General features: G+C 41.2%; 1 long non-coding RNA gene across 1 annotated transcript in view; it reads left to right on the forward strand.

Annotated features, from left to right (window-relative positions):
- The window catches only part of LOC123616541 (uncharacterized), a 78358-nt gene that overhangs the window by 20070 nt on the left and 32720 nt on the right, over nucleotides 1-25568 (forward strand). Inside the window, exon 2 of the long non-coding RNA XR_006724553.2 lies at nucleotides 15801-15939. This is a non-coding gene — a long non-coding RNA (uncharacterized LOC123616541). The remainder of the gene's footprint in view (nucleotides 1-15800; nucleotides 15940-25568) is intronic.

Consider the following 25568-nt stretch of genomic DNA (forward strand, 5'->3'; position numbering starts at 1 on the left):
CCCCAGACTCTCAGTGCCCCAAGTAATTCACACCCAGACCGTATATAATTACAACAGGATTGTTTAAGTAATAAATTGACCCCTTTCTTTTTTCTTGCATGGGTGGAGGCTGGAGAATGAAGGAGAGATTTTTTTTTTTTGTCTGTAGCTTCGAAGAGATATGAGGGGAATAGTGGCCTCTTCCGGCTTCCCCTTCTTTCAAGTACTGAAGACAAAAAATTGTTCTCATTGCTACTACAGAAGTATATGTGTTTGGTTTCAAATGGATGTGATTTGCTTTTAAGAAACACACAACAACTACATACATTAAGTTCTCCCTTTCAAGCAGAGGCTGTTCCGCCCTTGTTCAAAGACACTGCCTTTGCTTAGAAATGAGATCTCCCTTGGGGGTCACTGCCTACAGGACGTTCAGAACACATGGGTAGGGATAGTCTTTTTGGTCCATTAGTTCAGGGTTGTATTTAATTTTTGCAAATCGTCACTACTCTTCCCATACTCATGTGAAAGAGAAGGTTGTTAGCTTAAGGAGTATTTCTCTGTTTCAAAATGAGGTTTTGAAAAGCAGCAAAAACTCCTGGCTGTAAAGTAATAGCTTTTTTTTTTTTTTTTTTTTTTTTTGCAGTACTCTGCAGGCAAGTTCCAAAATATTGGACACAATGACGACACTGAGGAAGAATATATCATGATTCTTAAAGGGGTCATTTTGCAAAACAGTCATCCTGGCTCTTCCAAATATGTTTAATACCAGTCAGGCCAAATCAAGCCAAACCACCTTATGATTTTATTTTTACTTTGTGTGTAAGCCAGGCTTAGCTGGTAAGAGTCAGGTATTTTTCATCTGGGGACAAAATACAAAGTAAAATGTGATTCGCCTTTGCAAGGAATTTTGATGTGGTGAACAATTTCCTACAGCTGCTGTAACTCATGACCTCAAACGTAGTGGTTGAAAATAATACACATGGATTATCTTATTGCTCTGTAGGTTAGATGTCTGACACTGTTGTGCTGAAATCAAGGTGTTGGCAGGGCAGTATTCCCGGAGGGGAGGTGGAGGGGAGAATCTATTCCTTTACCCTTTCCAGACTCTAGAGGCTGCCTGCCTTCCTTTCCTTATGGCCTCCTTCCGATTTCAAACCCAAAGCCAACAACGGCTAGTTGAGTCTTTCTTATACTTTCTTATACTGCGTCACTCGGATGTTGGCTTTTCTCCCTCATTGTAATTACATTGAGCCCAGCAGATAATCCAGGATAATCTCTTTCTGTAGAGTAGCAGTGTGGCAATCTTAATCCCCTTTTACCATGTAACAAACAGTCGCAGGTTCTAAGCATTAGAATGTGGACACGTCTGGGGGCCAGTATTCTGCCTGTTACAGCTATGGCACAAGGATGACACTTGCTCTTTTGAGAACACGTCTGTAAAGTGTTTAGCTGCTTTTGGACATTGAACGAGCATTGGGGTAGCTGGAATATCAATGTTCTATTACTATGTTGTTTTCCCACTACTTCTTATGAAAATGAGAGTATGAGAACAATGAGTAAAGAACTTTCCAGATATAGTTGAAGAAACAGCCATCAGAACTGTCTACAGATAGCATCAACTACCACATAAGATGTCCCTCTTCCTGGGATTGAGCCCGCATAGGCTGGACAATCACCGGGAGGGATTACGGTCACTTCGTGGGACACAATCACTGCAGAGAGAACACTCACCTCTGAGTCAGTGCTCCTTCTCCTCCTGGGATTCCATCATTTAGTGTCTCCAGAGAACTCTGCATCTTACTCAGCTTACACAAGAGTTGTGAGGTCCAACAGCTCTTGTGTTTCCTTGTGTGTTTCCCCCTACTTTTCTCAGGGTGGCCCCTGCTCCTGTTCAGCACGGACATGCTCCCTTCATGTGATGTATTGAAGGCTAAAATGACAGGCAGATATGCCACTGGCTCAGGAATGGGTTTGGCTCTCGGGCAGGCTGGGCCCCCAGCAGCAGCATTCATTGGGCTTGGGGATAGAGAAACAGCCAGGATCTGATGTAGCAGATATCAAGTCAGTCTCCCTTGTGTTTCCCCAGTCAGGATTTGATCTTCCCTTGAGACAAAATCCAGTTATGTGGATAGAATTTGGTCTTTCAAATGAGGGCTGGAAGTCCTACAGAGGATGGACAGTTATACACGATGAAAAATTGTTTTGCCAAAAATGCTAGTAGGGAACTTACTCCCCCTCCATGATAAACACTATCTGTATTAGGTTAGTTGGTTGGAACTCAGCTGAAAAATCTTCAGGGGCCAGGTGGAAATCTCACAGGACTGAAGTCAATCTGATGAGGATGGTGGTCAGCTTAGATACCAGTAAAATGAGCAGAACCTATCGGCTTAAGCAAGTGGTTGCCAGGTAACAGATTGGTCCCAGTACTGCTGAGTGTTCTGATTTTTCAAAAGAAGCTGGATACTCAAATCTCAGTTGAAAAAAAAAAAAATCTTAGTTGAAATATCCTCTATGTAAATGTTAACGACTAATTCACAAGTTTAAAAATTATTATGCAGGCCAAATGGAATAATTTTGAGGGATTAATATTTCCCCCCGGGCTGCTGGGTTTTTTGTTGATTTTAATTATTCAAGTTCTTAAAGGAATTGGGACAGTGATTTTAGGTCATTAGAGGAAAGAGGACAGTGATGTTTGTGAGTGGGGACAAGGGGTGAGATGGATAAGGGTGCTTTTTTTTTTCTCTGCTTCTAGTTCTGCAATTTCCCTTAGCTTTCAGAATCTCTCCTGCATAGTCAATCAACAAGCATTTACTGAGCTCATGCTCATCTTAGAGTGAGTGGTACAGCTGATCAAGACACTGTCCTATCTCTCAAGAAACTCAAAGCCTGACTAAGAAGACAGAAAATAAGCTGAGGAAAATACACACAAGAAAGTCATTACTGCTGTTACTGAATATTCAAATACTATAAATAAAACCTGAGAACTCTTAGGGGAACAAATTAATTATCAGTTGGAGAAGGTGGGAGAGAGCTGAGGAGGCAAGTGGGTTTTACACAGGAGATGATATGCATCTTAGATCTTGAAAGAATAAGTAAAATTTAGAGAAGTTAAAATGAGGAGGCACATCCTCTCTCTTAGAAATTTCCCAATCACCTTTAAAAAAGATCAAAAGTCCTTTCCATCTAAAAATGCAAAACGAAACAAAACAATGTCTCTTTTGACTAAACTTCTCTGTCCAGCTCTTGCCTATTCTCTTTCCTTCTCTTCAAAACCAGAGTTCTCCAGAGCTGCCTACACTCTCTGTATCTACATTCTTTCCTCTCACCCAGTTCTTTCACCCAATTCAACTGAGCTTCTTCCCATCTCTTCAGTAACATGGCTCTTGGGAAGGGTACCTCTGATCTTTGCTTAAAGATCCCTTTCTCGGAGAAACCCAGTCACCTCCCTACTTGGTTGAGTTCTGTATGGATGTGAGAACTTTGCATGCACTATCACAATTGATTGCTCTTTCTCGCATCAGAATAACGAGTTACCTTCTACCCATAGGAAGTGCTCAGTAAGTACGAGGGGAATACACGCAGGCATATCTTTTACCATCTAAAATCCTTCCCACTCGTCATCCACTACTATGGCCAATATGCAAAACCGTTGCATAAAGAGTTTGATTTTGTTGCGTTTCAGAAGGTAAAAAAAATAATGATGATGAAGTAATCTGAGTAGAGGAGGCTATACATTGAAATTTTAACTTAAGGTGGGGACTTATATAATTGAGTGTATATCATGCTGACTGACATCTTCTTGGACCAACTGAGACGATTCTATGCCTCAAGGAATTGGCTGAGGTAGCTGGCTTGATTGATCCAGGATGCTCAGAAGGTTTACTGGAAGCCACAGCCCACCACAGCGCTGGTGCAGTGCTGGTGCAGCATAATGTATGGCTGTGATTGTCCCGGTGGCACACAGCTGTGTTTTCCAACTTGTTTTTTTATTTTTACTGTCACTCACAGTTAAGAAATACAGTTTTTGTTGCAACACATGCACTTATACACACGAAACTGAAGATAGAATATCATAAAACAATATTTACTCTTATTATATGAGATACACTCTGATACTTGCTATTGCATTCTATTTTACATTTTAAAATACTTATTGTGAACCACTGATATGATTTCATGACCCATCAGTGGGTCTTGACCTGCAGGTTGAGAAATGCTAGCATATACAAAGTCCATTGAACATATCTGTCAATAGTCACCTGTGAAGAATCAGAAGAAAAACAAGGAATGTTGAATGCTCTTACCTCCTTTTTTTCAGATTTTGAAGCACCAGTAAGAAAGTCTTTCGAGCTCTGTTAGTAAACTCTCTTTCCTTCTTCTGCCTTAAACCTGGCCCTCCTAATATGTCCAACCATCTCTCCCTTTACATACACCATATTTGCTCACAAATTCTTAATAAAAGGGAAAAAGGAATCCTGCATTCTCATTCTGACTCTTGTCACCTGTCAGCTTCCTCATCCATAAAATGAAGGTTGATCAAGTGAGATTATGAATATGGAAAACTTTATAAAGATAAAAAAAAATGGTTATTGTTTTATTTGTCAGAAGTGGGCATCTGATGCACTCATGGGCATCTGGTCAGCTCCAGACAGACAAGCATCAGAATCTGAATGTCAGGGTCTAAGGCTGCACAGTGAAATGAAAAGAATTTGGGCTGAATTGAACCAAACTTGCCTGAATTCAGATCCAGTGCTGTCACTTACTAAGTATAACTGTGAGGTTTTGAGAAATCTATGTAGATTTTCTGAGCCTCTTTCTACTCTGTAGAAGGAGAATACATCTGCTTTAAGCATAGGTGTGGGGATTGCATGAAATAATACATACAGAATACTTAACATGTTTAATAATTTAAAGTAAAAAGAAGATTCAGAAATCCAGAGAAGTTTTGCCTAGAACACTCCTGTCCACTAGAAACATAAAAGAGCCACATACAAGATTTAAAATTTTCTAGTAGCCATATTCAAAAAATTAAAAGAAACAAGTCTAATTCATTTTAATAATATTTTATTTAATCAAACATATCCAAAATATTATCATTTCAACATGTAACGCATATACATAATTATTAAGGAGATATTCTACTTTTATTTCTACAAAGTACTTGAAATCCTGTGAATATTTTATGTCTATAAACATCTCCATGAAAATGCTCCATTTTATCAGAAATACTTGATATCTATTTAGGTTTCATCAAATTTATAAGGGAAAAGTAGTTTCATACACCCAAGTAGTTATAGACCTTCTTGAATGTTTTCCAATAATTGAATGAACGGTCAGTTTTTAAATGCACGTTAATTAAAATTGGTTAAAATTGAGACCTTATTTCCTCAGTCCCATTATCTATGTTTCAAGTGTGCAGGAGCCCCCTGTGGCTCATGGCCACCATATTGGGCAGCACAGGCCTAGAAGGTGTCTTCCTCCAACCCCACGTCAGCAGGATCTGGGAGGCCTCTGCCAGGTCTTGATGGAGTGTGAACACAGAGGTGTCCTCTGGAGGACCGCGAGTTTGAGAAAGGCAGAGTTTATAAAAGAGTATCCAGAAACATTACAATTCTCCGTGGAGGCCCTGGGAACAGAAGGCAGAAATCAACAATAGCTCATATCCACTCTTCTCTACTAGCCAACAAGCTGTCTTCTCCCTGTAAAATATAAAATGAGGGAGTTGGGTGGGGAGAGGGGTCACATTCTGGTCCAAACTTCAGTACCTCCTCCCTGGAATAGGGACACAAAGGACAGCTGTGAAAAATGAGCAAGGACCTGGCTGATGAGGGGAGCTGGCAGGAAATGAGTGTATATTGAAAACATGGCTGGGGAAAGCTGAAAAGGGAGTGACATATTAATTGCCCACAGGGATCATCAAGGAAGGGGAAAAGTGTTCAGAGAGGTCCAAGAGATCATAAGGAGGGGCTGAAGAATTAAATTCGGGAAAAGAAAACATCAAGTAAGTTCAGCACAGGGATAAAGTTCCTGAGGATAGGACACATCAATCTGAGAAACAGACTCTACAAGGAAGAAGCGAGAAAATCAAGACTTCAAACATTACAACCCAGCCAGTCGTAACAACGGGGAGGAGGAACCATTCTGTTCTTGCTCTGAACAATGAGATAGACTAATAATTCAAAAAATGAAAGATATAATTTTACACTTGGAAGGGAACTAGTAAGTTATTTAGATGAGGAACCTCGTTTTATAAGGGGGCAAGTTGAATTCTATCACATCTCTAAATAGCAGTGGGATCAGATAGAACCTATTGCTCTAATTGTCTGTCAAATACTCAGTCTATGATCTATTGTCTACTCATTTTCAACAATTTTATGGACATTTATTAATAAATCTGTAAAGCATCAATAGCGTATGTCTTTGATCCTTCTCTGGTTAAAAGAGAAAATTGGAGCCTTGAGTTAGTGTAGGTTAGGGGACCTGCCTGTGGGTATCTCCAGCCATGCTATCCAATATGGTGGCCACCAGCCACCTGGAGCTATTGAGCGCCTGGCACGTGGCTAATCTAAATTGAGCTTTGATGTACACACTGGATATTTTAGACTTGGTACAAGAATGTTAACTCTCTCATTACATCCATGTACATTAAAATACATTTTAATGTATAAAATATATTCTAACGTAATGACTACACATTGGAATAAACACATTTTTAATACGTTTAGTTAAATAAAAATATTATTAAATTTATATTGCCTTTTAAAAATATTTTTAATGTGATTACTAGAAAATTTAAAATTACATACATGGCACTATTATGTTTTTGTCAGCTTGAGCTGAATAGAAGCTACTATGAATTGAAAAAAGGAGCCTGATGCTTTATTTCAAGCTTGCTTCCTCAAAGCACAAATTAAATTCTTAGGCCTTCAAAAGGCATGAGCAGGTCTTTAAGAGCCCAAATTCAGATTAATAAATAGCCCCTGAAAATTAGCATCTATTCCAAAACCATTAAAGAGAAAAAAAAAAAGACTTTCCATTTGCCTTGTTCTTTATTCTCATGATTGCTCAGTGAATTAAGACGTTTAAAAACCCCAGCGTGTTTAGCCGTAGCCATCCTCCATTTCTTCTCTACAACAGCATTGCGTTGTAATGAAGACCATGAAAAAGCATTTCAGAAAATAGCCTCCAATATGAAGCAGCAATCAGTATGCACAGTATATGCAATCCAGCCAGAAAGATGTGCAGGAGAGGCCCAAATATCTCTGGCCTGCTTAAACACATGCTTTCTGCTTGCCAGCCAACAAATCGCTTCTATATATTACATAAGACTAAATTAATACCTACACGAAGACAGTTTATTGTGGATGATGGATCGTGGGTTTGTTACTCATACATCCAGAGCAGGGCCCTGGAAATCGCATCATCATTGCATTCCCAGGGAAAGAAATGATTGTCACATGCAGACATGTTTTATCATGGAGAGAGAGACTGATCGGGGCCCATCTACTGGCCGGGAGAACACTGCCTCCTCCTGTGATGAGTGCTCGGAGGGAAGACTTGGTGTTGACTGCCAGATGCCAGCAAGAATATGGTTTCATTACAGGTCCCCCTGGGGGTAATGAGGAATGATCTGGCTACATCCCACAGTCTAAGTTGTTAGGTTTGGGGGGCCCAAGTAGGAGTGTCATTTAACTTTAACAGAGGCAACCGGAATAGCATACGCTCTACTTCGGGAAGCAAAAATTATCTGTGTTACACATACTGCAGTCAATGGTATAATATAGATGGACCCCCAAACCCATAGATGCAAGTCCTAGCATAAATGTAGGAGGTGAATGAAGGACAGATTAAACTGAAGAGATGGGTCTCTTTGGCCTATCTCCTGACAAACTGTCTGGCTGCATCAGCAAAAGTCAAGTGCGATCAATACTTATGAAACAACAACACCGCCTCAATCAGAGGCAGAGCAGGGTTGGAGCGCTATTACCATAAGTGGCTGAGTCGTTGATGTGAATGTATATGTCATTTTGCATACCATTTGCATGTTATTTGTGCAGCCCTGCCAATAAACAAATGCAATTTATCAACTTACACAACCTACCCTGACCCTTGTAAGTATACGTGGAGGAAAATAAACTAGACCTGCAATGAATTACTATTTGTTTAGCATAAAAAAAAAGAAAGAAAGAAAGAACAGTTCAGATCTGGGGAGTAAGTTATTAACTTCAGTGCTCTCAACTGGGTAGAATGCTTCCTGTGGGCAAGGCTTCGTTTCAGACATTTGTGTTTCTAGCCCTGCTTAATGGTCTCACATGGTGAGTACTTCCTGTGTCTGTGTTACTGCAGATCTCACTAAGAAATATGTGTCTGTAAATTGCATGCTTGTGTCTCTTTCTCTCTCAATCACATTTATTAAGTGCATCCCACATACTAAGCAGAGTAGTAAGTGCTTTACATATATTGTAATTTAATCCTCAACAAAAATGGTCTAGTTTTACAGACAATGGAAAAAGGGTATAAGCATGTGGACAAACTCTTTGGGACACACAGGTGGTAAGTAGAACATGGATTTGAACTCAAGTCTATCTGACTTCAAAGCATGATGAGTTCTTAGCCGTTTAACAACTGTACTAACCCTAACAATATATAACTAGATGACAGTTATATACGATTTATATCAAGATACAGGCGGGCAAATTTTCCTTTCCCCAGGGGTGGATACAGGTTTTGTGAAACCTGAGGCATATAAAATTTAGGGAAACTTCTAGAAGAAAAATGATGCAAAATTATGAATACCACCTTAGATATAAATGTGAGTATTTCGAATAAGAAAAGAAATCCTAGCAAATTAAAATACCACAAACATAATAAAATACAAAACATAATATAACATTTTTATTGATTGACTGAGTTAATCTCTATCCGTCTCCTCAATAATTTTTCCTGAATGATATTTGCTATCTCTTTGATCATCTTTTCATATGAAAGCAATTATTGTAATATTTTCTAACTAGAAAATAAAAAGAACAATTCATTATTTCCTTCAACATGGTTGATCAAAATTTGATTTTCATTAACAGTGGTAAAACACAGCCTCACCCGTGGACACATATGTACAGTGTCTGTTGTACTGCTGCAGATTCGTGTCTCACAAAAACACAACTTCTAGGATATTTTAGAATGAAATACTCTGCATAAAAACCAAGTATATTCCTTGCAAGGGTGGATTTCTCTCTTGACCACGTGTTGGTGAGGACTGAATCTTCTGCTTACGACTTTAGATGTCTAGTTATTGGGAAATTTTTACATAGACTAACTTTGGATGCTGTACATTTCAAACCTCGTCTCTCCTCTGTTTCCCCCTCTAGCTATGATACGGAGCTATTTACTTATTTCATCTTAAAACCTCCAGCCTGCTGCTTCATTTCATTAACAAGTAGGTCAGCTCAGAGAGCCGTATGGGTGGTCCTGGAAGCCATTCCAGCACTGTGCTGGTTAGCAGTACCTTAACTATGTGTGAGGGAGTGACGGCAAACTACATAAATCTATCCCACTAAATCTGGTTTAAATACACCCCCTAACTCAATTTCTGAAATCCCCCAAATGACCACAATTACTCTAAGGACACCAGACAAAAGGGGAAGTGTATCGGAGTGGAAAGCAGACTGGACTTAACTGATTGATATTCAAATTTTTACTTTTGCAAATTTCACAAAATCTTATCATCATGTGACCATTTTCCTAGAGTCCTTCCCAGGGCCTTGGGAGGGACAATGCAAGGGAGGGCCGCTGAAGCTTAAGTGTCATTAGCTTCTTGGTATGTCTACCTTTGTATCCATATTTTGAACAGCTTCATAGATGGGAAAGACCTGTCCATTCGGCTCCCTGCCATTCACAGAGTTGACTGGACCTATGACCATAGGTGGGAGCCACATGTCCACTCCCCCAGTTCCAGTCCCCATTACTTGTTCTGTAACAGCTCATGACATAATTGTTACTTGGAGTTTATTTCCTTTTGACAGCTATACATCAGTCAAGCCCACCCCCATCTCTATGAATGCACTCTCCAGCAGTGCTCCTAAAACTTCTTGAGTATGATGACCCACCGATAGACCTAACAGATGGGGCTGACCCTCACTTATATTAATAACTGTAACTTTAGGTATTTCTTGACCAAATACATAAAAGTTCTTTGTGTTTGGTACTTTTCAATTTTTGCATATTTCGTGTAATTAATAGTATACATTTTTCATTGTTAGATTCATATTTCAATGCTTTATTTATTATATTAGTATATACTATTTATTATAGTCCTTATTTATTTGTTTATTATTACATGGTATTTATTTATTATTATATTATAATAGTATCTAAGTGCATTTGAAATCTAGGAATATATGTGTGGGGAGCCTGTTGTTTATTCCCTCAACAGACTATTCTTGGATATATCTCTGACCTCTGAAATGACTTTCTTGATCTCAGGAATTCTACAACCCACCTTCCGCAAACTACTCCTTTAAGCCTTATACCACCTAAAAGTACTATGGGTCGGGCTTCTCCAGACATCCTCAGTTTTAAAGGAAGAAAAACAACCAACTCATTGTGGTGGTTACTGTGGAAAGGAATACGATCTAGTGTGTGGGAACCCCTAAGTTGAATTATTTGGAATTATAAATATCTGCGTAATAAAAGTTGACTTTCCCATGATTTGGGACAGTTGGTTGAGAGGAAGGCACTGACCAATATGAACTGAAGTTTGTACTTTAGGCTTTGAAAAAAAATGAGTTTGCATTCTCTCGGGGAGAGAATGTGTGACCATCTTTCTTCCCTTGGCTGGCAAGGCATGTTGGCTTCATTTTTAAAATAGTGCTAGGGAGGGAGGGAAAAAAATGTAATGTATTCTTAAAATGTTTATATGTCAGCAAAATCCTGAAAACCATTCAATAGATTAATCTTCCTGCTGACTTAAAAAGGATGGATTTCCAGCTATAACTGAGATTGGGAAAAATTGATTTCCATGTTCCTTATGACTGAATAAGATAAAAGCCACTACCTTGGCAAGCTTCTCCCAGCCTGGATCCAGACTTCTGGAGGGCTGGCTAATTGAAAAGTCACTCCAAATACCCGGCCCCGACCCTTTGAGGAGATCTGGAAAAAGAATCAAGGGCAGGCTGTCCATTTTTCAAGAATGATTTCCAGAACACTGTTTATTCTCAACATTGCTGAACAGCTGCTGTCAAAGGTGAAAATACTTTCTCTCCCTTTTCTTCTAACTCTTCCTCCTTCCCCCCTTACCTTCTTCTCTTTCTCTCCATTTCTCAAGTTTCTCTTCCTATGATTTATGTAAAGATGGCTTCAAAATGAGCTCACCACCTGGTTCAAAGCTCTCTTCTTAAAGCTCTGAGCAATGGTGAGCCAATTTCTTTCTGAGATCTTAGTTTGCCCAGTTAAAAAGAAGGCATCATCTCTGTGCCTGGGTTTATGGTTAGCAAAGCGTTTCACCCACCTTGGCCCATTGTAATCCTCATATGGTAGCTGTGGGAAGCCAGTTAGTATTGTCACTGCTGTAAAACGATCTCAGATGACTTACAAATGACATGGAGCCAGTATTTGCCAAAGCTGGGACAAGATCCCACATCTGATTCGACATGGAATGGGTGTCCACTGAGTCACAGTGGATTCCCGCATTATTAACACTTCGTTCCATCACACACATGTTGAGTGAGAGGCTTCACTCATTTACTCGATCATTCGTTCTTTCATTTCATCAATATTTATTGAGCATCTAAGACCTCCTGGGCACTATACAAAATGTGACAACAACTGCGAACTAGACAGGCAGGATCTCTGCTGGCAAAGAGTTTATCATCTACTGATAAAGCCAATTTGAATATGGAGTCGAAGAACTATGGCAAATTCCAGATTCTTCAGAAGGTAAAATAGTCCAACATCTCTAACACCGACACAATGTTCAAAGGACAATTTTAATGGAAAACATAGTAGATTAAGTTTTTTTTTTTTTTTTAAAGAGCTCAACTTTGATGAAAGAGTCTTATAGGGTTTACGGACCTAAGTGCTAGTTAAAATATTTGTGTCTTCCTGGTTATGTTTTTTTTTGAATTGTTTTTTAAGAAATTTCTCTCCCATCTATTCCATGCCATTTCTTCCTTTCCTTTTACTTTTAAGTTTAACCCCCCCACCCCATCTTGTTTCCTACTCCATCAGGTCATTTCTATATGGAAACCAATGGCCTGTCATTTTGAATCAATCATATGATGTCATTTTCCTAGCCAGACAGGACAGCGGCTGGAGCCATGTATTTGTATTTTCCAAAGAATTCTATAAAGTTCTCCAAAGCACGTGGTTCTGAATATTCATGAAGTTATCTAAATAGGATAAGAAATTCTCAAACAGTAAGCTTAATCCTCTGAACCTTGATATAGAAACAATAACAATAACAAATATTATTAAATGGCACTTCCCTCTGAGTGCCATATAATTATATTCTAACTAATTGAATCTTCATGACAACTTTTTGAGGTACTATTTAAATTCCCAATTTACAGATAAGAGAAATGAAGCACAGGGAGAATTATTTTACCCAAGTTTATAAGCAAGTTAATGACAGAGACTGGATTTGAACTGAAATCATCTATTTGCAGAGTTTATTCTCTTCTCCATGTACCCATAGCTCTCATAGAATCAATTAGACACTACTCAGTCAATTGACAACATTAGCAAATGGCATTTGAATTCTCAGGCCAGCCTTCCTAATCACCCAGGGCTGGGGTTGATAAGTATTTTGTGCCATCACCTGATCAAGTATTATACCTTCCCTGATTTTATTAGGCTCTTATCCCTTTAACTTGTAAATTGCAGGAAAGGGGGGCGGGGATCTGCACTGACACATCCTGCAGTTTCCACTGTGGGTCAATCCTTCGGTGGAGGACTGGTATCTACATGCACGTTTGGTATATGCATAGTGGGAGAGGAAGTACCGAAGACTACTGTACGTGGACAGAGGGAAATGGGGTCATGGCTGTAAAACCATCAGTGGTTATTTGTGAGTGGGTAGTTGTGATAACAAGGTTTGCTTGTATGGCTTCTTGGTGGGTGGAATCAGTGGGGAGATGTTCCCATAATCACAGGGGTGTGGTGTGGGGGGGTGTCTGTGGGTGGGTAAGTTGAGGATAAGCGTTTGACAGAAAAAAGTCCCACCAACACATTTTGTTCCTCCTCTCTTCCTTGACCCCTCCCACCTCTCCTCCAACCAAATACCCACTATGTTGTGGTAGAAATTAAAATGGCTAAAGTGTGAAGAGGGATTTTTTTTTTCTTTTGAAACAGAGTGTAAAACCACACTCCTAACAACCAGGTTCCCTACATAAATCTATTTTTAAGATGATTACAGGGTTTCCATAGCCATTCTACCATCAACTGCTGGTTTTGTTTCCTCGTCGTCAGTAAACTGTTGGCAGGATAGTGCACCAGAGGTATACTTTTTAAAGGGTGTAATTGCATGGCTCAGAAATTATCACTTTCTCGACGACGGGTTTCATTGGTCTCTCCCTTTGAGAATCCGGTTTAGAAGCTGGGCTTGTCAGTCCCTCCAAGCACACATCGCATTGTGTGTGTTGGTCTCGCAGTATATCATGCTGGCAACCACTAGGCAGAGGGTAGTAATTAAACCACACAATAGGCATCAAGGGATGAGGAGAAGACACTGTGTTTAGAATAAACGAACACAAGAAGTGCAGCCAGCTTCCCTAGGAAGGCTATCTGAGCAGTGTGGCGAGCCAAGATTGGGCAGCCTTTGCAAAGCAAGCTGGGAAACTCCCCATGGTGCCATCAGCCAGCAGCTGAGGCTGCGTCCTTCCCGAGGATCTGCCATGGGCTGCCTTCTCCAGGATTAACTTTCTCTGGAGCATAGGAACCTAGGAGTGGCTTTGCAGAGTTATGCCCTTTCTACTGCCAGGGACCAGACACTATGCAAATTTAGACTAATTTGGCAGCTATTTCGAAGAGGCACATCTAATAATGATGGGCACAGGAACTGGAATTCTGTCTCCAAAACAGAGGGCATAGCAGGCAGAAATCAGCCTCTAAAACGGGCCCTAGAAGCACCAACATGTAATAGGTAAAACTGGCAGAAGTAACTGTTTCTTAAGGGTGATAAGGGTGTGGCAATGATAAGACTAAGTACTCAATTTCTGTCTAGGAGAGTCGAGAAAACTACCCCAACAAAAGACCACAGTGTTTCTCACTTTAATCAAGACGGCCAGCATGGTGCCTCAGTACTGAAACGCAACTGGTGTTGAGAAACCAAAGCTCATAAAGTAATGAGTGATGACTGTCTGCGATAACTATGTCTAAAGACTAGAAAAACGTGAGCTGCAGAGCAAGAACGGAGGGTAATTGAAGTAGTAGTATCCAGGGGAAAGGGCACTGGGATGCTAACAAATTATCTACAGAGGAGAGAAGGGCTCTTCACCCAGTGCCCTTGACTAGATAAAAATAGATGTTACAGGCATCTAGCAGCTCTTGTCCTCAATCTGTCTCACCAAGCGAGCTTCGGATCTGAAACTTGGACTCTGAGGGCCCTGACCCACCAGAAGTGAGAGTCCTGGGAGTGTTTCTTCATTCAAACATTTGTAAGTACCCTGATGTCCCAACCATACCAGCACTTGGGTTGCAGGGCTAAAAGGATGTTGCACATTTTTAAGGGGCTCATAGTCTAGTTGGACAAACTAGAGAAGTCAACATATAATCATAATGTGGAGAGACAGAATCCATTAAAGAGAAAGCAGAGCGTGGATTGGGAGCATGGAGACGAGGCACCTTACCCAGCCCGTGGTAGGGGGGAGTCCATGAAGTCTTATCAGATGAAGGGATATCTGAATTTACCCTTAAATATGAAAAATCAGAAGTGGTAATAGAGGGTTAAGATGGTAAGTCAGGGTTCACATCATGTTTAAAAGAGGCAGGGGGCACATTCAAACCAGATATTCAAAGCATGGGCACTATAAGAAGACACTGGAGAGCACTGTGTGTTTGGGAAAAACTGTCACATTATTTAGTAGGTTGCGTGTGAGGGGTGGTATCGAAGGGGATGAGGTAGGAAGTGGTTATGTCAGCAATTGCCTGATTAGCAGTTTGTAGGCAGAAGGAGGGATTGAAAATGTTAAGCAGGGGAGTAATATGGTTGAATTTGCAATTCAGATGGAATTCCCATACACGTCTCCCACTCCAAATGAACTGATGTTTTGATGTGTGAGTTTGGTAGACGCACATTTCTTACTTTGATTGCGTCCGAGAGCTTAATGAGCTTTAGGCGGGCTGGTAAAATTGAGTTTTCAGACTTCAAACTTGAGGGCTGGACTCTGAACTTATGGACATCCCCCATCAAGTTTTCACTTGTGAGACCCTGCTTGAAGCTGTCCCCTGACGTCTCTTTGCTGTATCTCTATCTACAGAAACTTGGGTGGAAAATGGAACATGCAGTTAACATTTAAAACACCTTTACATGTCAGTAAGAGATCACAGTGTGGAAATTATCCCAGGGAAGGGAAGAATCTCACCAGTGCAACTTTCTTGATGCAAAACCCTATCTTCTGAGCTTTTAAACAATTTCTCTTGAAATCGTATGTTTGGCAATAAGGAATAAAATGGCATTCCCTTAAAAAGAATGCCACTGATGATTAAGACTATTGCACTATCAATCTTTGTCAAGGCCTTTTAGCAAGTGGATTTAGCCCCAGTTCTGAGATGGTATGCCTCATTTTACTTTTTTTATTAAACTTACAAATGGTCTTTCTACTTAGGGTGAAAAGCACGTGATTTAAAATAGAACAGAACTTTCTGGAGAGGACGATGAAGAAGATCAGAGTGAGGACTATTCAAGAGGAGCCTGAAAATTTATTAATTCAATTAAAATGGGATTTATAAATATACTACGCTCAGGTAAGAAAGAATAGTATAAGACATAGTACAGGAGATAGAATGTTCAAGATGAAAGAAATCCAGAGAATGATGGAAACGGTGTATGTCAAGTGTTCCAGGAGTACAGAGAAGTGTTCCAGCATGCGGGAGGGAAGGGAAGTTAGATCAAGAGGATGGGAAGTTTCCAAGTGTGATGGGCACCATGAATTAAGACCCAGAAGGAATGCCTTTCCTGAGAACATGGGTGATGATGAGGAAGCTGGCCCACATGGAGGAGGGGTTCATGCTGAAGGGGCCACCACAGCCACTGGTTTGCCACAGGGCAGACATGACCGCAGGGAGTTGTCATTGTATAACACAGTCAGAACTGTGGAGTGTGCTTTTCAGTCTCTCAACACCATGTCCCTGGCCCTGTCTCCCTAGTCTTATCCTAGTAGGACACTGGGCCCTGCCTCTGAGCTACGGATGTGCAGACAGCAGAGCTCACACGGTGGGAGGGATTCCAAGCACAGGTTACAGGAGCCGGGTCTCTGATCTGCCACTTTGCATAACAAAGGTCATAACTGATAGAGCCTCACTCCTAACATGTGCTCAACTAAACCATGTCAGAGTCAGTGTCCTGCGTGATGCAGGGTCAGTGAGATGCAGGGCACAGGTATGGAACTTCAGAGCCAGCAGGGACCTCCGATCCCAAGAAGTCCAACCTTCTTATTTTACAGTTGAGGAAATGAAGTCCCCGGGGAAGTTCAGTAATTTGCTTGAAGTCACATAGCTAGTGGCAAAACTGAGACTAAAGTCCAGTTCCCCAATCTCTCAGTTCAGTTCTTTCTTCATTCTTACCACATTTTTTTAAAAAGCAATAATCTGTAAATATTCAAAATGATCCCTCTTTTCCCTTATTTGAAAACACTTTTAAATGTCTGCATTTTTCTTTAAGTTTGAATACTTTTCCTGTGATGCTCGATTAATAATTGTAGTTTTAGGCTTGTGTAGAACACAGATGGCCCCCAGGAGGTTGTTTATTTGGGACAAATAATCAATCCTTTTACCTGCATATGTTTTGCCTCTTTCAAAACTTTTGTATGCATTTCTCCACTGAATTTCACAAACGTGCCACACGGTGAGCTGGGCAGCCTTGTCTCGTCATTTGACCATTGAAGGAAACGTATAGAGAGACTTACTGACTTTCTCTTAGCGATGGCATTGAAACTAAAACCCCACGATTCCTTAAAACAACAGAAGAGAACCAGTGAGAAGGAACAATGGTTGAGCGTGGGTTGAGAGATGTTAGTTACATCGTCAAGTTCATGGTTTGTCATGCTTTGCTGTTGTTGTACACAAAAACTTTGCCCAAGTTGCAAAGCTGCCCCACGGAGAGGTCCGCAGACCACAAAAGTCATATTTGAATTCCCAGATTATGCTGCTGTACCTTATATGAGGCCCAAGAAAGCAAGCTCTAAGCCTGATGGAAAAGGACAGGATCCGTCAGTGCGTTGATGTGACTGGGCTGAAAAAGATTCAAAGAGACATGATCTGTCTCTGGAGACAATTAGAAAACAGAGTAGGGGGCCCTTGGCTACATCTCTCTCTTTGTTTCAAATGTGGCTGTTTAAATTTGAATTGAATGTGTTTGGGGATTTTCTACAAAGGGAGCCACTTGGAAGGCTGCCGTTTCTTGTTATCAGTCATGTTTTATTATTGAGAGGAGGGACGCCCAGAGGAACGTCAGAGCTCAGGCACAGGTGAAAAAAAATATGGGAGGGACTGATGCACGACACTACTTTAGTCCCATGGCATCCAAACTCATAGACACTGTCTTCAAGGATAAATGAAAGATTCAGTAGAAAAGACAATTTCAAAGAACTTTGAATGGGTATCATCTGAAAGGTGGAATGAGAATGTCAGGAAGGGCAGTTAATCTATGCATATTTTTTTAAGCAATAGCTATTGATTCTTACTGCACCAGTTGGAGAGAAATCAAAAGAATCAGACCCCTTGGTGGCCCTCAGGAAGTGGACAGTGCAGTCTTACCAGCTTTAACTTACTTACGCCCACTAAAAACCAAAGTATGACTCAAATCAATGAGTTGATAAATAAGTGGTACTGATTAGTGTTGTGAATATGTAGAGAAGATGCTTGAGGTCTGCATTCCGTTAGACAGGAAGAAATAATCAGCAGCACCTTTAAAGTTGTGGAGTAGGGTGAGGGGGGGTAGCAGCCAAAGGGAGGGAGAGTCAAGGATTAGAGAGTAAGGAAAGACAATGTAAGTAGGTTAGGGGCACCTGCTGCTTCCTTATCACCCCTACCGTTTGTCTTTGCAAAGGGAAATATTTACGTGGTCTCCATTTGCCCTTCTCGTGCCTCAGTCAGTTCTGAATGGAACAGGGAAGTTACTCAAGCTCTTCATGCCTGACATGATCCCATCTGTCATAAAGGGAGTTATATTTCTCGTATAGATAGATGCCAGCGTTTCTGGAAGTTTAGAAGCAATGATGTTTAGTGAAAGTCCTTTAAAATGCACTGAGAGCTATAAAACTGTGAGGAGTTATTCGTGATTTTCTCTGTGTAACTTTTTAAGAGGTACCCACACTACCTGGTTAGAACTGGGATTTGCAGCTTCCATTCCACGTGACCACCCCGATGAAAGACAAGCTTCCTCATTTCTTTATCACGGTGTCTTTTTGCCCAGAAGAACACAGGTGGGGCAAGGTTTAGCCCAATCCAGTGATAGGTGTTAACCCTTGGAATGTGACTTTAATAGCCAATAGGTATTTATAATTAATGTGCAATAACTCAATTATGCACATGTCTTTAAATTTAATAGGCCCAGTTAAGGTAAGATCATTAAGCACCCAATTGAATGTTAAACACATATATTTGAGGTTTAACGACTATGCAGCAGATGCAGGATGGATTATGGGATTGTTAAAGGGCATTAAGAAAGTTGTTAATATGGTGGGGGTATTTAATTAATGTTTTAAACAATCTACCCTTTGAAATCAGCCCAAAATGCTATGTGAAACCTGCTCGGGGAGCAGGAACCTAATTGACAGCGTTACTGTTTAAGCCCCACCACACTGAAGAACACAACAAAGCAGCCCTCTAATTAGCGTGAGAAATGACAACAGCACAACAAAAACCATGGAGTGTCTCCAATGACAGGTGCAGCAAATAACAAGGCTGATGAAAGATTCTGCAATTAAAGATTCCGCTATGAAGATTAATGGAGTATTATCTTAAATTAATGTAAGGCGGGCTATCGAGACGAGCTTCTGCCTTACAAGCATCCGTCCTTTTCTACTTCTCTTGCCTCAATTCGTTTCTGTGCCTCAGAGTCCTCGTTACTATTCCTCAATATTCAAATGACTTTTTACTTTATAGCTTCTGTATTCTTTTTCTACCTGTCCATGATCCATTTTTCTTTCTTGTTGCCTCTTATCCTCTCTCTCTCTCTCTCTCCCCTTCTCCTCCCTCTCTCTTACTTGGAATAATATGCTTCCAGCCCAATGTCAATGCTCTGCCTCTTATACCCAAACTCTCACTAGGGTCTCTCTCTCTACATCAACAGTTGTGTTTACACTGCAAATTAGCCTCGGAGCTCTCAAGGATCGCATAAATTTGCAATATTCAAGATGTCCTCCTCATTTAGTTTCCCTTTTCATTAAAGATTTTTTCTTTTTCTTTTTCTTTTTTTAAATTGAAGTAGAGTCAGTTTACAATGTTGTGTCAATTTCTGGTGTACAGCATCATGTTTCAGTCATACATATATGTATATATACATACACACATATATTCATTTTTATTAGAATATTTATTTTGGATGTCATCATCTCACGTTCATTCTCTCAATAGGTATTTATTAAGTGTCTACTACATGCCAAGCGCTGTTCTAGACACTGGGAGTACAGGCAAAGTCTGTCTATTCATAAAGTTTACATTCTCGTTGAGTTAACAGAAAGTAAATACCAAAGCAAAAGCATGGCAGATGGTGATCGATTCCATAGACAAAAACACAGCAGAGAAGCGAGCAAGGGAATGTCAGGGATGGGGGCTGCTCTTTTAATCTCACAAAGAGTGACGCTTAAGCAGCCATCTGAAGGAGGTGAGGTGGGCAAGAGCAAGGGGGCCTGTTTGGCTGGAACAGAGTGAGAGAGGCAGGAGGTCGAATCAGAGAAGTGGTGGGGGGCCAAACTGCACAGGGGGTTATTGGGAATTTAAGGATTTTGACTTTTATTTCTGGATGATCTAGAAAGCCACTGAAGAATTTTGACCACAGGAGAGAGATGAGTAAGTTAAGTTTAAAAATCACTCTATTAGCTGCTGTGCAGAGGGCCACTGAAGAGGTCCTGGAGAGGAAGCAGTAAAAGTTGACAGAGCAGATTGAGAGTGGTCTGGAGCCGGGTGGTTGTAATACAGGAGGATGATGAAGTCAGATTCTAAATGTGTCTGCAGATCAAACCAACGGCATTTGCTGGCAGATTAAATGAGTCTAAACTTTCGGGGCTAAGCAATTAGAAGACTGAAGTTGCCATGTACTGAGGATGAAAGTTTGGTGCGGGAATTCAAGGATTTCTTTGTGGACATGCTAAAGAGAGCTATCCAGTAGGCAAGTGGGTGTAGGAGTCTGGATTTCAAGGGAATGTTCAGGAGGAAGGCACGTATTTGGAAATTACTGGCCTATTGCTGGCATTGGAAGCCGTGAGCCTGGATTAAATCACCTAGGGAGACGGAGAAGAAGGGAGGTCTGGGAACTGAGCCTCCAGAGGTTGGAGAAATAGGAGGAAAGAAGCAGAGAAGACAGAGAACGAATAGCCAGGCAGAGAGAAAAAAGACTGAGAATGAAGAAAATGCTTCAAGTGGGAGGAAATGATCAATTGTGGCAAGTGCTGCTGATGGGATGAGTAAGATGAAAACTGAGAAATGCGTGTTGCTTTAGCAGCGCCATTGGTGACCTTGTCAGGAGCTATTTCAGTGAAGCATTGGGTTAAAAGACAGATTGGCATGTATTAAAGTGAGACTAGAAGAACCGGAGACAGTGAGAACATAAACCTCTTTGGAGAAATGTTGCTTTAAAAAAGAGCAAATATACATGAAAAAATTCTCAATGTTGCTAACTGTTAGAGGAATGCAAATCAAACCTGCATTGAGGTATCACCTCACACCAGTCAGAATGGCCGTCATTCAAAAATCCACAAATGACAAATGCTGGAGAGGCTGTGGAGAAAAGGGAACCCTCCTACACTGCTGGTGGGAATGCAGTTTGGTGCAGCCGCTGTGGAAAACAGTATGCAGATTCCTTAAAAAACTGAAAATAGACTTATCCTCTAATCCAGCAGCCCTACTCCAGGGCATATGTCCGGAGGAAGCTCTAGTTTGAAAAGATACATGCACCCCCGTTTCCATAGCAATGCTACTTACAATAGCTAAGATGTGGAAACAACCTAAATGTCCATCGACAGATGACTGGGTAAAGAAGTTGTGGTTTATAGATACAATGGAATATTACTCAGCCATAAAAACAGATGAAATAATGTCACTTGCAGCAACATGGATGGACCTGGAGATGGTCCTACTAAGTGAAGCAAGCCAGAAAAGGAACGAACACTGCTATATGATATCACTTATATGTGGAATCTAGAAAAAATGAGACAAAGGAACTTATTTACAAAACAGAAACAGACTCACAGACATAGAAAACAGACTTGTGGTTACCAGCGGGAATAAGGGGCTGGAGGGATAAACTGGGAGTGGGATTTGCAGATACTGTGTAGCACAGGGAACTATATTCTGTTCCTTGCAATAACCTATAATAAAAAAGAATATGAAAAAGATAGATAGATATGTTTAACTGAATTACTACGCTATGCACCAGAAATTAACACAGCATTGTAAACCAACTATACTTCAATCAAAAATAATTAGAATGAAAAAGGGGAAATAAATGGAGTAATACCTAGAGAGAGATATGTGATCAAGAAAAAAAAATATTTTTTAAGGTTGAGAGATATAATATCATGTCTATATGCTATTAGGAATTATCCAGAATAGAGGAAACTTTGATGATGCAGGAGAAAGAATAGGTGTTGCTAAAGTGTCGTCCCTGAGTAGGCAAGGGAGGAAGGGACCTGCTGCACAAGCCATGGGGTGGGGTTTGGATGTGACCATGGTCAGCTCATCCACCTCGGCAAAAAGGAAAGCAGAGCATATGGGCGCAGGTACGGACAGTTTCATTAAACACAATAGTGGAAGAGTGTGGGCACTCTATTCTACTTGCTCTTGCTTCTATTGCTAATCTATAGTTAAATCAGAAGTAAGGTCATTAGCTAAGAAGGGGAATGAGGAAGGAGGAATTAAGAGGTTTGAGGGCAGAAGAGAAGGCATGAGATATACATGAGAAAAGAGGAAGAGGAAAGATAGCAGGATTGCTGAGTTCACCTGAAGCCAGTAGTCATGAATTTTAAAGTGAGATCAAAGAGGATGGTTGTAGGTGTTTTCCTGGGTAATTGTGGGCGGAGGATAGGTAGAGAGCTACGTATAAATAGGTCTGGGATTTTTGCAAAGTAAGTGTAATAGAGAAAGAGAGAGAGAAAGACAGTGGAGATGAGGGTGTATGCAATGATAGGATTTAAAAAATAATGGGTGATAGAATTTAATCTAGGTGTTGGCGAGGGGACGCAAGAACATGATGGGGAGGGAAGGACAATGAAAAGGTGGTATGGCCTTTGGATTTTATGTCCAGTGGAATAACTGATCCTTAAAATCAGATTCAAGGGGATGTGAGATGGAAAAATAAAAGGTGGTAGATAGTAACCAAGAGGTCTGGAGATGACTGTAACGGAGGCTTAGCGGCTGGCACACACTGATGGCAAACATTTCCACACTGGGGAGTGCAGAGGGCGGAGGGAGTTGCAGTGGTTTGGAACTGGGAGCAGCGAGAGGAACAAGAAGGACATCTATCCCTAATGCTGGTATGGGGGGAGCTGTGGGGGGAAGAGAAACCTCTGCATATAGGAGGGGGTTACAGGAGGAGTCTTGTCCTCAGGGGAGCATTAGGTTAGGTGTAAGTTAGAGCAAGAAGAGGAGGATATTTTGAGAACAGACTGGGAATAGAAGAAAGTCTGATGACGAAGGATCCAAAGCTCCAGGGGACCCAAAAGAAAGGTATGAGGCCATAGACAGGATCTGGAGACGCAGGTATGTCCAGAGTAGTATGGGTACTGGGAGAAGGGTACTGGGGGTAGTGAATGCCATGAGGCTCTTACCTTGGCTTCCGGAAACAGTAATAAACAGTTCATCCTGCCGGCCTCTACGAGAAATGGTGGTGGTGAGGCTCTGGGTCCTCGTCTGGAGTCGGGACAGGAAAGAAAGGTAGACTCTTGCCAAGATCTTATGGAACGTGGAGCCCTCATCTTCACTCCATTCGTATGTCCCATAACCTAAGACGTGAGGGACTGCGTGTGCAGAGAACCACTGCTGTGAGCTCCCGCGGTCCTCCACCCCAGGGCGTTCTAACGGCCTTGCTCATCGTTCCTCAAAAGTAGGAGCCAATATTGCCACTGTGGTGTCTGGGAAGCGAGGGAATTGCAGGAGCTGGCAGTGAGGGGAAGATAGAGTTAATGACCAGAGAAGTGTGTAAATGGGCCCTTCTGGTGGCAATGGGCACTTTTGGAGGGCAGCAGAAACAGCGGTAGATCTTTAGCAGGGAGTAGCTGTCACAGGTGCCACCAAGAAGTGTAAGATGTTCAGGACTAAGGAGTCAGGATAATAAAACAGCATGGTTCCTTGGCGACAAACACCACTGCAATGAGGTCGACACCCAACCCTAGTTATCTCCAAGGTTGGTGTGACCTGGAGAAAAATGGTTATAAATATATGTATATACAAATACGTGTGTATATAAATATATACACAGACAGCCACTAGTGTGTATACAGGGTATATGCATATATATTATTTATATATACCGTGTATATTCATATACATTATATATATTCATATACATATTTACATATATGTGTATGTATATGTGAACATCCCATGAGAGAAAAATGACGGTAGAATATTTTCTGGAGACTAATTCCGTGACTTGGTAAAAATAACATGTTTCACTTCTGTGTGTCTAAGAGTATGTATCATTGTAACACTTGCATGTTGCAAATGCCTACCTCTTATCAGTGGACAAGACATTTCCATGATTTGTGCTTTTTCTGCCTTTTCCAAGATATACAGCTGGCCCCCAGGAGAGAGGTCAGTGTCCCTGCGAGCCCTTTAGCCTGAGCTGCACTGTCTCCACCAAGCTGTCATATTCATTCATCTTCAGACTCCCTCCCACTGCACCGCACTCACCCCCGCACCCACCCCCTCGATCGCTAAAATGGCAATACAGGGCGGCTGTGGAGCCCCGTTACTTCACCAGCAACACAGGGAACATTCTTCTCCCTGATCAAATGAGATTCGGTTACATGTCATGGGAAACCAGCATCAGCAGCTTGTGTCATTTAATAAAACCGAAAGTTACAACGTCCTGAATAGTTCCCTTAGAAGCTATTTTAAGTGGACGGCCCTTCCCCAGAAGGCCCCGTGAGTGCAGAATAACAGAAGTTAATTTTAGCAAGCACTTTTTAACCTACATTTGGGGACAAAAACGCCAGGAAACCTATTACATAATTGAAGTAAAAAGAAACCCTCTGGGCGTGACAAAAAGTTGTCTGTCTCAAGTTACTGCAAATGGAAAAATGATATACCGAGGAGCCTGGTATTTCAGAAGTGCAATAGTGAGAAACTTTACGGCTGAGAAGGCAAATGAGGGCACCTGGATGTGAAAGAACACCTGACACTCCGGGCAGCAAGGAACGTTCCTGTCGGCTGCTCACTGTCCCAGGTTGCATTAAGCCTTCCATCGGAAACAGTACTTTCATACTGACATGTGAAGGTCCAAATCCTAATTTGTTCATCAGTCAGAACCCCTAAGAGTCCTAGACTTGCATTAGCTCTTAGCGCATTGCGAACTAGAGGGACCAGCTTAAGGGGATCAAAATGTTCCTGTACCTTCCGTACCTCATTCAGTGTTCAAGCTCATTATCTTCATGGGTACCTGACCCCATTCTCCGGCACTACCTCTTTGTGTCACCCACCACTTGTCCCCTGCCTCCTGTCTCCTTCTCAGACCTCAGGTGACTTTTTCAGCACAGACACGCCAGCTTCACCGCAGAGTGCCAGCCTGCTCACCCACGAGTTGGGTAACCTTAGCCAGGTTACAAGAACTCTCTAAAACTCTTTCTCACTTACAAATGGGTTAAAAATATTAAGTTTGCATTGTTGTTGGGTAAATCGAGTTAAGGAAAAAAAGCATTTTGTAAATTATGCTATGTTATACAAATATAAATCAATTTTCTTTCTGAATGTGATCTTTTGACTTTAAAAACCTACACAACCAAGTTCTGACCTTGGTCTACTCTCTGCTTGAACTTAGTAACCAGTTTCTTCCTTGATGAAAATGAATTTCCCTGGCAGATCTTGGTCTCTTACCCCACTTCCTGGAGCTACGCTGGACATAGCTTCCATTCCTTGATTGTCTTAGGTCAAGGAATGGGACCTTGAAGTCCCAAGGTCCACTTCCCTGAAATGCTCTGTAAGGGTCACTAATATTC

Source organism: Camelus bactrianus, chromosome 21 (assembly GCF_048773025.1).
Source record: "Camelus bactrianus isolate YW-2024 breed Bactrian camel chromosome 21, ASM4877302v1, whole genome shotgun sequence".
NCBI classification, from domain to species: Eukaryota; Metazoa; Chordata; class Mammalia; order Artiodactyla; family Camelidae; genus Camelus; species Camelus bactrianus.